Raw genomic sequence first — 12,354 nt, forward strand, 5'->3', positions numbered from 1 at the left:
ATGCCAACTTCAATGTCCCGTGAGTCCCCCAAGAATACAGAAAAGGGAGACAGAGGCAAAATCAGGAAGATAAATCAGGATCCTGAGTAACACCTCCAAAGTCACAGGGAAACTACTCTATCCACAATGCTGGCTTCTCTGCAGGCCTGGCCACAGCCACAGGGCCCACAGTTGTGGCCTGGGAGGCATTCTGAGGTGGCTGTGTAGAGATTTCACTTTGAGGTCTCAGTGAAGAGCTTCAGTGTGGATGGCGAACAGTCTACTTGGTCCTGCTCCTACCCACCTGCTCCTACCCGCACCCGCCCGTGGCCCCTCCTAATTTCTAGTCCCACCCACCTGGCCACCCTCAACCTGGGAGGCATCCTTAACTTCTGCCCCTTCCTGCTCCCTGGCACCCCACAGAACCCAAGTCCTGCAAACTTAGATCAAAGTCTCTCCAGTGTCCCCCTCCGCACCCCAGCCGCTCCCTCCTCACCTGCAGGGCTGAGGCACCAGGGTTTGTAAAAAAACATTTATAAGCAGCTGCTGCCAACATGCTCTGGGAGGTGACAGACCGCCCACTTGCAGAGATTTTACCAAACCTTTAAAGGTTACAGTCTTCTACCCTACAATCATCTCACAAAAGCTGTCAGAAGCATCACTGACAAAACGAAAACTTGCGTTGTGCAAAGTTCACTCAGAAGAAGCCTGCCAATCACTGGGGCGTTGGGTGGGGTCAGGAAGTGGCTCTTGCCTAGAGTTTTACAACCCCTAACTTGTCCAGTGTGCACTAGCCGCCTCACACTGGGCAGGATATATTTTTCTCTGTTTACCTCTGCGGGGTGCCCTGCCGGACTGGAGCTGGGGCTTTGGTAGACAATTTTGCTTCAGGTTTCAACCCTGCAGCTGCATGACTGTCCAGGTCATGTCAGCTTTCTGAGCCTCAGTTTCCTTGTGGCACTAAGTCCATAGGCTTGCAGGGAGCTGGCATGGGTCCTGGTGAGTCTGGGACACTCACTTTGGCTTGATGTCCACGTGTATGTCCATCATCTTTTTAATTAGGAGAAGCTCCCATGGCAGAGAGATGGAGAACATACACTCCACAGCCACACCAACTGTGCCCAACTCTGCCCCTTCTTAGTTGTGTCATCTTGGGCAAGCTTTTTCCTCTTCTTGCCTCAGTTTCTTTATCTGCAGAATGGTGCTAATAAAAACTCTCAGAGTTACTGTGAAGCTTAAATGGGCTATGACATAATAAGTGCTTGGGAGAGAGGTTCACAGTAAACTCTCAGCAGATGTCAATAATAATTCCATCTTTCTCCAATCACCACTCAGTGAGTGCTCATAGCTGGTATGCTAGGATGGCAGAGGAGTCTATAAATGAGCTGGAAAACTTGTGTATGTGCTTCAGCATAGCCTAGTCTTAAAGGACGGCTTTCCGATGACCCTTGTTAACCCACGTTAGCAAAACCTGAGTGCTTTCTCCTGATGCTCACCTGACCTAGTATAGGTGGACTGTAGTATGGTTAAGCAAGAAAACCTGGGCTTTGTAAAAAAAAAATAGACCCAACTTCACATCCCAAACTGTGTGACATCAGGCAGCTGGCCTCACCTTTCTGAGCTTCGTTTTCTTATTTGTAAAATAGTGATCCTAATACCTGCTTCTCAGGGCCTGTGGAGGATTTTACAGAATAATGGATGATACGACAGACATCAGCCAATTAGCATCTTTCTTGTCTCATTCTCAGAGCCACATATGGTCTTCGGCTTTTCAAGAATTGTTAAAAGGTAGATTGTTTAGGAAGGCGGGCTGGCCGGTTCAGGTGGAACGCCGCCTGAGAAAGTTGAGAAGGGCTGTTCCTGCGTCGCAGCCCTGGGAACTTCCTGCACAGTGCCCTGCTTTCCGATCTTTAAGCTTGTGCTTCCTTCTCAGTTCTGACTCACCAGCAGCTTCTATGGGTTTCTGAGTCCCTGCATGAGTGGGTGGTTGTTTGGGCCCTAATTCTGGTGTCTCATTCTCCTGGGGAGCAATTGTTCAGTCACACGGTACCAGACTCATAGCCACTCAGAGCTTACCCACCTTTACAAGTAGGACCCCTACCTGTGATGTTTTGCACAGCATGTCATATGGGGCTGGGAGGACCAGTATGGGGACAGAAGATGATGAGGAGACTAGTCACCCTTAGCCCCAACTAATCCTCGCAGGAAGCCAATGATGTTGGCCATGGCTTCATCCTTATTTTATAGGTTGGGTCCTGAGATGCAGAAAGATGACCCCACTTACCCACTAGTACATGGTAGAACAGATATTGGACCTTAGGTCTTTGGTTCTTTAAAAAATATATATATACTTGACCATTATGCAATGTAGCTACTTGTTGTGCTGACCTGGCTGTGAAGCTGTGCTTCTCCTGGCAGGTGTGATCAGTGTGTCATTGCCACTCCACTCCCTCACCGTGCACAAGTGTGCACCCGCACACACACAGTCAGATGTTGAATGCCAGGGAACTTCCTGTAAAATCAGCCTGATATCTCCCCACTGTTCTTGAGCCGAATAATCACACTCAAAGAAGCTGCATGAATGTGAAAAGAAAAAGAATGTACAGATTAATAGTTGTGAAAGGAAAAGCAAAACAAAGCACCAGTGACACTCTGCCTTGGGAGTAAGGTCAACTAAAGCCTCGTGTCCTCTGCTCAGCTGAGACCACACAGGGGGAATAAGTGAGACCTTGATTGTGGAAAATGAAGGAAGGAGGGAGGGAAAGAGGAAGAGAGAAAGGGAAGGAGGGGAGTGGGCAAGGGGAAAAAGGAAAACGAGGGTAACTGTAGGACAAGCCCCAGAATAGTGTTGTCTTTTGTGGTCTTTATTACAAAGTAAGCCTCAGTTTTCTCATCTGTAAAGTGGGCACTGAATCCAGGTGCACTTCCTCATAAGTCCTCGCCCTTCTTCACACAATGACTTCCTGGTTGCCTCCTGAGAAGACACAAGTACTGAACATTTGGGAAGGGGCCCATCAGTCACTGTTTACAGATATAGAAATTGAGCCAGCAACATGAAGGAATTTGACTACAAGGCCAGCCAGCATCAAAGCCAGACTCAAGCCAGGTCTGCTGCCTGCAGTGCCCAGGGTCCTTCTGTGGTGTCCACCTTCCCTCCATTCAGAAAAGTCACAAAGGCCCCACTGTTGTCATAGTCCAGCCAAGCTGCTATCCTGATGCCAAGGAACACCCTGAGTTGAGCATGAGATTTCTCATTTTATTTTATTTTATTTTGTTTGGGCAGTCAACTTGATGAGCAAGAAAATAAAAGAACTGACTTGATTACTAAAATGGAGTCTAATTTGTTCTTAAAATTTGGAATATTTTCAGAAAAACGTGGAGCTAGAGACTTATTTTAAAAACCAAACTGCCAACAATTTTTTTTTCCTGGTTTTATTTTCTCTTGTTTCTCTGGCTTGGCTATTTCTCCTAGATCTGAGATGAGAAGAGAGTAAGAGGGACAGTGAGTGCTGTGCCCACGAGATCACCAACTCCCCTGCCCTGCCGTCTCTGGTCTGGGAGAGGCACAGGAGAAGAAAACTCACCGCAGTGCCCGGGTCTCTGCCCATGGTGAATTTTGTGTGCACAGCACAGCCAAATTGTTCAAAGCCCTTGGAAATAACAAAAGTCCACTCCCCAGCAAATGTGTCGGGGAGAGAAGTGTGGTACTAACAAGCATTTTCTCTCTGCTTTTTCAATATATAGGGAAAAGGTAGAGGCGTCAATAACAAGAGCGCCCGAGCCTCGTGCTCCTCGCGGGGTGTTGTCAGTGCTTTTCTGTGGACGTTTGACAGTTTTTACTTTTAAGTGACTCATGAAAACTTTGCATGAATTGTCCTGTGGTTGTTCTATTTCGGCAGGATCTGAAGATTATGTTTTTCTATCTAGAAAAGCTAGAAAAGGCAGAGTTTCAGTTTCAACCTGAGGAATGGGCTTTCTTCTCCCAGGACAGCCAAATGGGCCTGAGTCATCCCTCCCCCTTTTCCAGTGTCACTTTTGGAGTGTATCAAGGCCCTGCCTGTCTCTCTGGAAAAGGTCGAGAAAAGTCAGCCCAGCTCATTGATGGGCTATGGGCTGAGCACTGTGTGGAGAGACGACGTGGTGCCCACCTTTTGTACCCTCCCAGGCAGTATGTGGCCAGCATAGAGGCTGGCTGTCAGGGACTCTGTCACCTTGGTGCTGCCTGCGCAAACTGCGCTATCTGAGGGAGATATTTCCCACACATGCTGGTGTTGCGTTCTGAGAATTTGGAGTTATAGAGTTTAGAGAGCAATATTTTTGCATTTTGAGGGAACTTAACAACCACAGGACTGCATTTTGATTTTGCAGGTGAGGAAACCAAGGTTAACAGGGTGAAGTGGCCTGTGCTTATCACTCAGTTTGTTAGTGCCAGAGTCAGGACTGAAACCCTGACCCTTTCCCCACCACCTACTTGCTTTTGTGTAGCTTAGAGCTAACCCTTTATGTCAAAAGCCCTACCATGTAGCCAAAGTAGTTTCCTAAAACCTAAAATCCAAATATTACTAAGAGAGAGAGAGAGAAAAAAAGAAGGAAGGAAGAGAGAGAGAGAGGGAGAAAAGAAGGGAGGGGGCAGAAAGAAGTGTTATCCAGCCTCAGGAGAGGCCCCAGCTCCTGCACTTGAAGAATAACCCTCTTTGCCATCTGGCCCAGCTGCATGAACCTTAGTTCTTGCTATGTCTCCTCCTGACTTTGTTCTCACCAACTGAATATAGTTTCCTCAAACCACAAAGCTCTTTCCAGCCACCACACCTTTGCATGTACTGATTCCTCTCCCTGGAAATCCCTTTCCTAGCCCACATATCAGCTCCCCTGGGAAGCCTTACTCCCCCTACCCCACCGGCCCCTCGAGCAGGGCAGTCATTCACTTACTACCCCTCCACCAGAGCTACTTCTCTTCCGAGCACACATGTCTATTGCCAACCTGAGCAAGAGTGGGAAGTCATTAGCAGCAATGCCAGTTCTCTGCCTGTCTGTGAGCACCTCCAAGGCAAGGGCAAATGTTCCCCATCTGTCTCCCCAGTGCCTAGCAATGGAAATGAAGAACAGTGGAACATGTGAATAGTTATTGAGTAAAATGGACACCGTCCAAACAAGGGCCTCTTATTTTGATGATAAAATATTAAAAGTTTGGATCAAATTAAGGGCAGAAATAATTAAAGTGGAGGCTCTAATCTTTAGCTTTTTGCATCTCTTTCCCATCTAATTACATTTATTAAATTTTAAAAATAAATATTACGTACTAGTCCAGTGTAAAGGAACCCTATTTTGAGCAGCAAACTTATCAAACAAGAGCCAATAAAACAACATTTTTCCTGGTGATGAATAATAATCTATTTACATACTAAAGGCCCATTTTCTAAGCAGGCATCAGATTACTCATCCACTTAATTAAAGTATTTTTAGTTCTAACAGGAGCCCACCCAGGCTACAATTACTGCTGGCATTCCCTAACATCTCCAAGACTGAAGAACTGCTGACACATTGCAGATTTCTTACTACATACAACTTCTAAAAATAAGGTTGCTGAAAACTGGACCAAATTTGTCAATTGACCAGCACATGGGTCTGAAAGGTGGAGTCTCAACTTCAGGCTGAGGCTGTGATTATATGAGCTAGAGAAAAATAATCATACTGAGGACAGTGAATGCTTAGAGAGTGCTCACTGCTTCACTCCTATTATTCTTATTTCACGGTTGGGGAAACTGAGGCACAGAAAGAGAAGTTGCTTCCTCATGTTCTCACACAGACAGTAGTGTGGGTTAGTGTTTAGTGCAGGCTGACATTCCTGAGGATCTGCTGGCAACAACCTGGATTCCTCCATCCCCACTCCAAGCACAGTACCTGTGGGCACTGCCAGGGGGGTCAGGAATATTCAGCAGTTTAGATATAGATCTATGAGTCATGTTCTGGAAAAGGCTCAAAGATTGAAATCACTGAAGGGTTAAGATATAGCAGCACAGAATAGGGAAGTTAAAGTCTACCCTGAGGCATTGCAACAGTTTCTTTTTTACTTTATAATCTTATGATAATCTCTTCTGTCTTTCCTTTCATTGTTTCCTGATTCACTGACATCACAAAACATCTTTCTTTCTTTCTATCTATTATGAAGCTTGTGTGCTCCTAAGTCTTACATGTATGGATTTTTCCCCTGGTTTGATAAAAGACCCTTGAGGTTTTTGTTCAGGGCAGCACTTCCTTGCTACCTCTTGGCATGTGAAGATGCTTGCCTCTTTGAACCTCATCAGTTGTTTCTTTGAAAATAACTTAGTGGGTGGTGCCCATAGCTCAGTGGGTAGGGCACGGGCCACATACACCAAGGCCGGCAGATTCGAACCCAGCCTGGGCCAGCTAAAATAACAATGACAACTGCAACAACAACAACAAAAATAGCCAGGCATTGTGATGGGCACCTGAAGTCCCAGCTACTTGGGAGGCTGAGGCAAGAGAATTGCTTAAACCCAAGAGTTTGAGGTTGCTGTGAGCTGTGATGCCATAGCACTCTACCCAGGGTGACAGCTTGAGACTCTGTCTAAAAAAAAAAAAGAAAAAAATAACTTAGTGTAAGAGTTTACTTTTCGTGCCATCCTTTCCCCATTTCATCCCTAGGAGCAGAATAACAACATGTAGGACATGGGATCTTGCTGTACTTCCTATCTAAGATGGGAACTAACACTTACTGAATGCCTACCAGGTATCCATATTTTCCTATGCATGATGAGATTAAATTTAACAATCATCCTATAGTATAGCAGTTAAGAGAATTATCTCTGAAGTCAAACTCCTTTGGTTTGAGTTAAGACAGAAAGAAAAGACAAAGGCTCCCAAGAGACAGCTTTTTGCTGTCTCTTCCTTACTTTTGGTTGTGACCATGAGGCAACAAGTCAACATGCTAAGGATGGTGGAGGAGAAAGAATATGTCTTAGTTATTAAGTCCCTGAACCAAACTGGGAGCCGTCTACTTTCAGACTTTTTGTTAGATAAGATAACTAATTGACGTTATTTTAAAGCAACTATTAGTCAGTAATTTTATTAGATACTAGAAGCATTCCTGTTTGATAGAAAAACTTTAAAAGAGGCCAGGCCTGGTGGCTCACACTTGTAATTCCAGTGTTTTGGGAAGCTGAGATGAGATGATTGCTTCACACCAGGAGTTCAAGATCTACACAGTCAACTGTAACTACTTCAAGCTATTAGATGATACATGTGAAACGTACTTTTCAGTTAGATCTATAAAATGGGTGGAAAATTATTTTCCAGCCATTAAACATAGATCATGAACCTGGTTATGTATCAGTGAGACCCCATCTCTACCAAATCAATAAATAATAATAAAAGATGTTTGAAAGGCTCCTCATCTGCTGTTAGTGCTCAGTATTATACTTGAATTTTGCAGATGAGGAAATGTAACTCATCATTACATGGCCAGTGAGATTTGAACTCAGATGTACCTACCGCAACTCTTACTATTCTTCCTCATTTGCTCAACCTAGGGCTGACCTCCAGGGCTTCTTTCTGGTCTCACTTACCTCAAAGTCAATTCTCTCAATGTGATTCTGGGTCAACATGTGTGAAACCAACCACTCTCATGTTGGGTGGGTGCAGGTTTTGTTGATTGTAGGAATTATCAGTGTCAGAATTCACACTGGGTGAACACTGTCAGTGACTCCTCTAGCTCCTGCTAGAGTAGCCAAGGGGAGAAAGCCAACCTGTCCCTTCACTAACTATCTCACTGGGAGAGCTAATGACCACGAAGCTTCCACTCTTCTCCATTCCTCTCCCTTGTACCTGACTCTGCTACTTTATTGTTACTAAAGCACTTCTTGAATACTGGGAATGGCCAACCTTTCTCCACTCTGCCCGACAGACATCCACCCAGAAGGGGTCAATTCCCCTTCCTTTTCCCTAGCACCTCTCCCTGACCCTCTCCCTGACCCTCAGTCTCTACCACTTGCCTCTCTTTTCCTTTTCTCCCCTGGGCCCTTGCACCTTTATGGTGTTGCACCTGCCACTGAGCCCTGACACTTGATTTCCTCTCTGATTCCAATGATGATCATCCTCCCCCATTACTACCTGCACTCAGCCTCAGTTTACACTGCTTTCTGTCAGACTCTGGAACTTCACCTTTAGGACTAACCTCTGTGTCCCCAGGTCTGGTGCTCTGAGCTGGCAGGGCTCCCACCTACCTAACTCAGCATCATTCCTTGTTGTCCAGGTGTCACAGGTGACCTTCCTCAACCCTCAGCGAGTTGCTCATGTGCTATAGATGTGTCCTTTCTCCTCTCTCCAACTAGATCCTTCAAAAGAAACAAACTGGGAAATTTCTTTTTATAACTGTTATAATAAGGCTGGGGAATATAGTCCCCCAAAACTTATATGTGGAAATCCTAACCCCTAGAACCTCAGATTGTAATGTATTTGGAGATTGGGGATTTTATTTATTTTATTTATTTTATTTTATTTTTATTTTTTGAGACAGAGTCTCACTCTGTCACCCTGAGTAGAGTGTCGTGGCATTATAGCTCACACACCTTAAACTCTTGGGCTCAAATGATCTTCTTGCCTCAGCACCATCTCCCACCCCCATAGCTGCGACTACAGGCACCTAGCACAATGCTTGGTTAGTTTTTTCTATTTTTGGTAGAGATGGAGTCTCGCTTTGCTCATGCTGGTCTGGAACTCCTGAGCTCAAGCAATCCACCTGCCTTGGCCTCCCAGAATCATATATAACATGATGGGTGTCCTTATAAGAAGAGGTCATTAGGGCACAGGGAGAAACAGAGGGAGGACCATGTGAGGACACGGGGAGAAGACAGTCATCCACAAGCCAAGGAGAGAGGCCTCAGAGGCCTCAGAAGATACCAACCATGCCTTGATCTCAGACTTCTGACCTGCAGACAATACATTTCTGTTGGTTAAGTCACTCTGTCTGTGGTATGTTGTTATGGCAGGCCAGCAAATGAATACAGAGGGAGGGTTTGGTGGTCTCTCCATATGTCTCTGAGAGAAAGATCCTTAGTACTGAACCCTGGAGAAATTAGTAGAGTCTTCCTGGAGCTTCAGAACATTCCCTTCTTCTCACCTAGGTTCTCCTGTGTGGGTGCAGGGGTTGTCACTGTCTTGCATCCATGGAGACACCCTGTATCTTACTCTAGGGCTGCATTTGGGCTGTCCGTCACACCACCCTTAGGACATACAAAGGCTTGATTAACAAGTTCTGGACCAAGTTCTTTGGAGGATCAAGTCACATTCCTCAGGTCCTGTCTGAGGATATATCAGGCAAATCAAGCCCAACAGCTCCACCCTCTTGGATCTACCCTCCTCCAAAAAGTAGCCTAAAGAAAGGACTTTATTTCAATAGTCCTTAATGCGCACATCACACACACACACACACACACACACACACACACACACACACAGTGATCGTAAGTAGAACAGGGCTCAGGGATTTAGGAAACACTTTCTCTCTTGCGGAAGATGCATTTTATTCATTTTCGATCTCCAAACCTCATCAGGCCTTCAGCTGTTGAAGAGCATAATATTTTACTGGTATCTATAATAAAATAAAATATTTGGCCATATGTGATGACTACAACAGAAAACTATCTTGTCTAAGTCAGATAGTTCAAAATCTAATCTCAGTCTCATTTTTGAGTCCAAGTTCTAACAACTTTTTCTACCTTGGAGAAAAATTTAAAAACTGAATAACTTTCTACTTACTAAATAAATCTACATGGCTGTGTTTCCAAAAACTGGAAGTAGTTGTGGAATTAATGATATTCAGAGGATTACCTGTCTTTCTTACTATTTTTATCCACATAACCTAGTCTTAGAGAGGTTACATGCTTAACCTAAGGTAACCTTGCTGGAAAAGAAAAGCCTGGAACTAAAATTAGATTTGTCTGATGCCAAACTCTATGCCCTTAACCACCAAGCCTCACTGTCATTGGTCACCCACCTGATTTTGAGGTAAGGGGGAGCTGAAAAAAAAAGCAGCCATTGCTTTGGAGTCATTGTCCTGTTAAGAAATTTGACCTCAGCATTTGAGATACTGATCAGTTTTCAACCACTCATGAGGATCTCCACCCAGCTAGCCAGGATGTCCCAGGGCAGGGGCCTTGGGGTTGGCAGAGGTCTATGTGTATCTTTGGGAGAACTAGGTAGGCCTACTGCACTTTAGGAGACAAAGGGAGTCCTGGCAGTGTCCAACTGGTTCAGGTTGCTTATTGGGGCATTGATTTGGTGCCTAAAATTTATTGAAAAAAAAATGGGAATATTTATTCCCAAATACATTTCTTTGACATATATTGGGATGTGTGCCACAGAAATAATACTGCAAAGCTTCCTGGAAATACTAGTCCCTATCTACAGAGTATACGCTAACAGAGATAGAACACCACCTGTTTGGAGCCAAAGGGTAGTTTCTGTCATATCTTCAAGTTCCTTAAGCTTTAACTCGTTGTTTTTCTTCTAGGTAGATACTGAGGTTAGGAAGCAGGAATAGGCTGGTTAAATATATTTTTCTTTCTTTCTTTTTTTTGAGACAGAGTCCCACTCTTTCACCCAGGTTAGAGTGCCATGGTGTCAGTCTAGCTCACCGCATTCCAGTAACTGACCCACCTAGACGGTGCCCACATCAAAGGCACTATTGATTTGCCCCCGAAACCAGCCACATTGCCAGACCTTGAATGCAACCTCTGAATTTTCTTCTCTCTTTTTCTTTTAACACCAAAAGGCTGGAATGCTAATCTTTCTCTAACTCTGGAAATAAACACTCACTGAGTCCAACCTCCAGGGGGTTTAAACTTTCATTAAGTAAAGAACAGAGCAGGGCTTGTTAGTCTTCCTCTACCTCCCTGGGTCCGGAGCAGTGATTTTCATCCAGTTAGTTGGGGCACACTGGTGCACTGTGAGAGGATCTTAGATGTGCTGTGAAAAATTGTAGAGATCATTGATTGAATTATTTTCAAAGGAAGTTCAAAGCACAGTAGGTATATTCTTTTTATAACTCTTTGTTTTTGATTAATATAATTTAAGTTTGCTGTGGAAATTTAACTATAGGTCCAAGTGTACCATGAGATAACAAAGGCCTCCAGCAGATGACCTTTGGTACTGAGTTGTGACTGTGCCACCTCCTGAGCTGCATTTACACCACACCCAGAATGGCTTTTAAAGAGGCCCCTCACCCTAATTCAGCACTGTCACTGTTTTCCATTTTTGGTGGCAGCCCACCTGCTTGCAGACACTCTTAATAAACCTCTGCTATAATCTCTACTCGGCCTGGTTTCTTGTGGCACCTTTCCACCTTCGACCATCTACCATTTACAAGAGATGATTACTTACATCAACACATTCGTTTATTGCTCCTCCTATCCCCTGGAAGAAGTAGGTATCATCATCCTCATTTACCAAAGACAAGGAAACTGGGACTTAGAGAGAGAGGTTGGGCACCTGCCAAATGACACACGAAGCCAATGGAAGAGCAGGTCTCAGGCTGTTGGACTCCCAACCCAAAGCTATTTCCCCTTGAAACTGTGAGCGGGCTTCAAGTTTTTCCCAGCCTGGGGTTAGACACAGAAAGAACACCTAACTGTTTTATTTTAGTTTTTTTTTTTTTTAAGCTTTACAGATTTGGTGGACTACAGTATTCAGACTTGTTTTACTGGCCCCAATTTCTACTTAGAAGGCTGTGTTCTCTCCTTCCCTGCCACCCAGTGCCTTCTGCAGCTTGGCAGCAACCTGTTCCATGACACTTTCAGCAGTAGGTGACAAGTGTCATCAACACATCAGTCAGCTGCCCCTCCCTCCCAAGCTGGTGAACAGTCCCACCTAGCCACAGCCCTGTCCGCCCACTCCCCTGCTATCTGAGGTCTGCTGGTTTCAGTAAGAATACCCCTCAGTCACACAAATACTTAATTTTTTTTTCTGCTAACAAAAGCACTCAATCTCTTTGTGCTCTTCATAGTGACTGACATTGTTTCAAAGCAGATTTAGAAATAGTCTTGGTCCTGACATTTATGCTGCCAGTGGGTGTTGTTTATTGCTGAGCAATTAGAGCATAGATGAACATAATATCACTCCTCAACTTTGAAATCTCTGAGAGCGCACTGCTAACAGGTTCCCAAGAACTCACCCAACTAGCTTCCTTTTGTCTTTTTGCTTTTTCCTCCTCCACACCCATCCACCCACCTGCCTTGAAATATGCTATTTCAAATTTAGAGTTCAAGAAAGTTTGTGTAATCTAAGTCAGAAAAAGAGGTATCTTTTTCTTTCACTGCAGAAGCAGCCCACAGTTCCTGTACTCTCAACTAAAGAGGC

The sequence above is a fragment of the Otolemur garnettii genome, unplaced genomic scaffold, assembly GCF_000181295.1.
Source record: "Otolemur garnettii isolate 467f Iridium unplaced genomic scaffold, OtoGar3 scaffold00003, whole genome shotgun sequence".
NCBI lineage: Eukaryota > Metazoa > Chordata > Mammalia > Primates > Galagidae > Otolemur > Otolemur garnettii.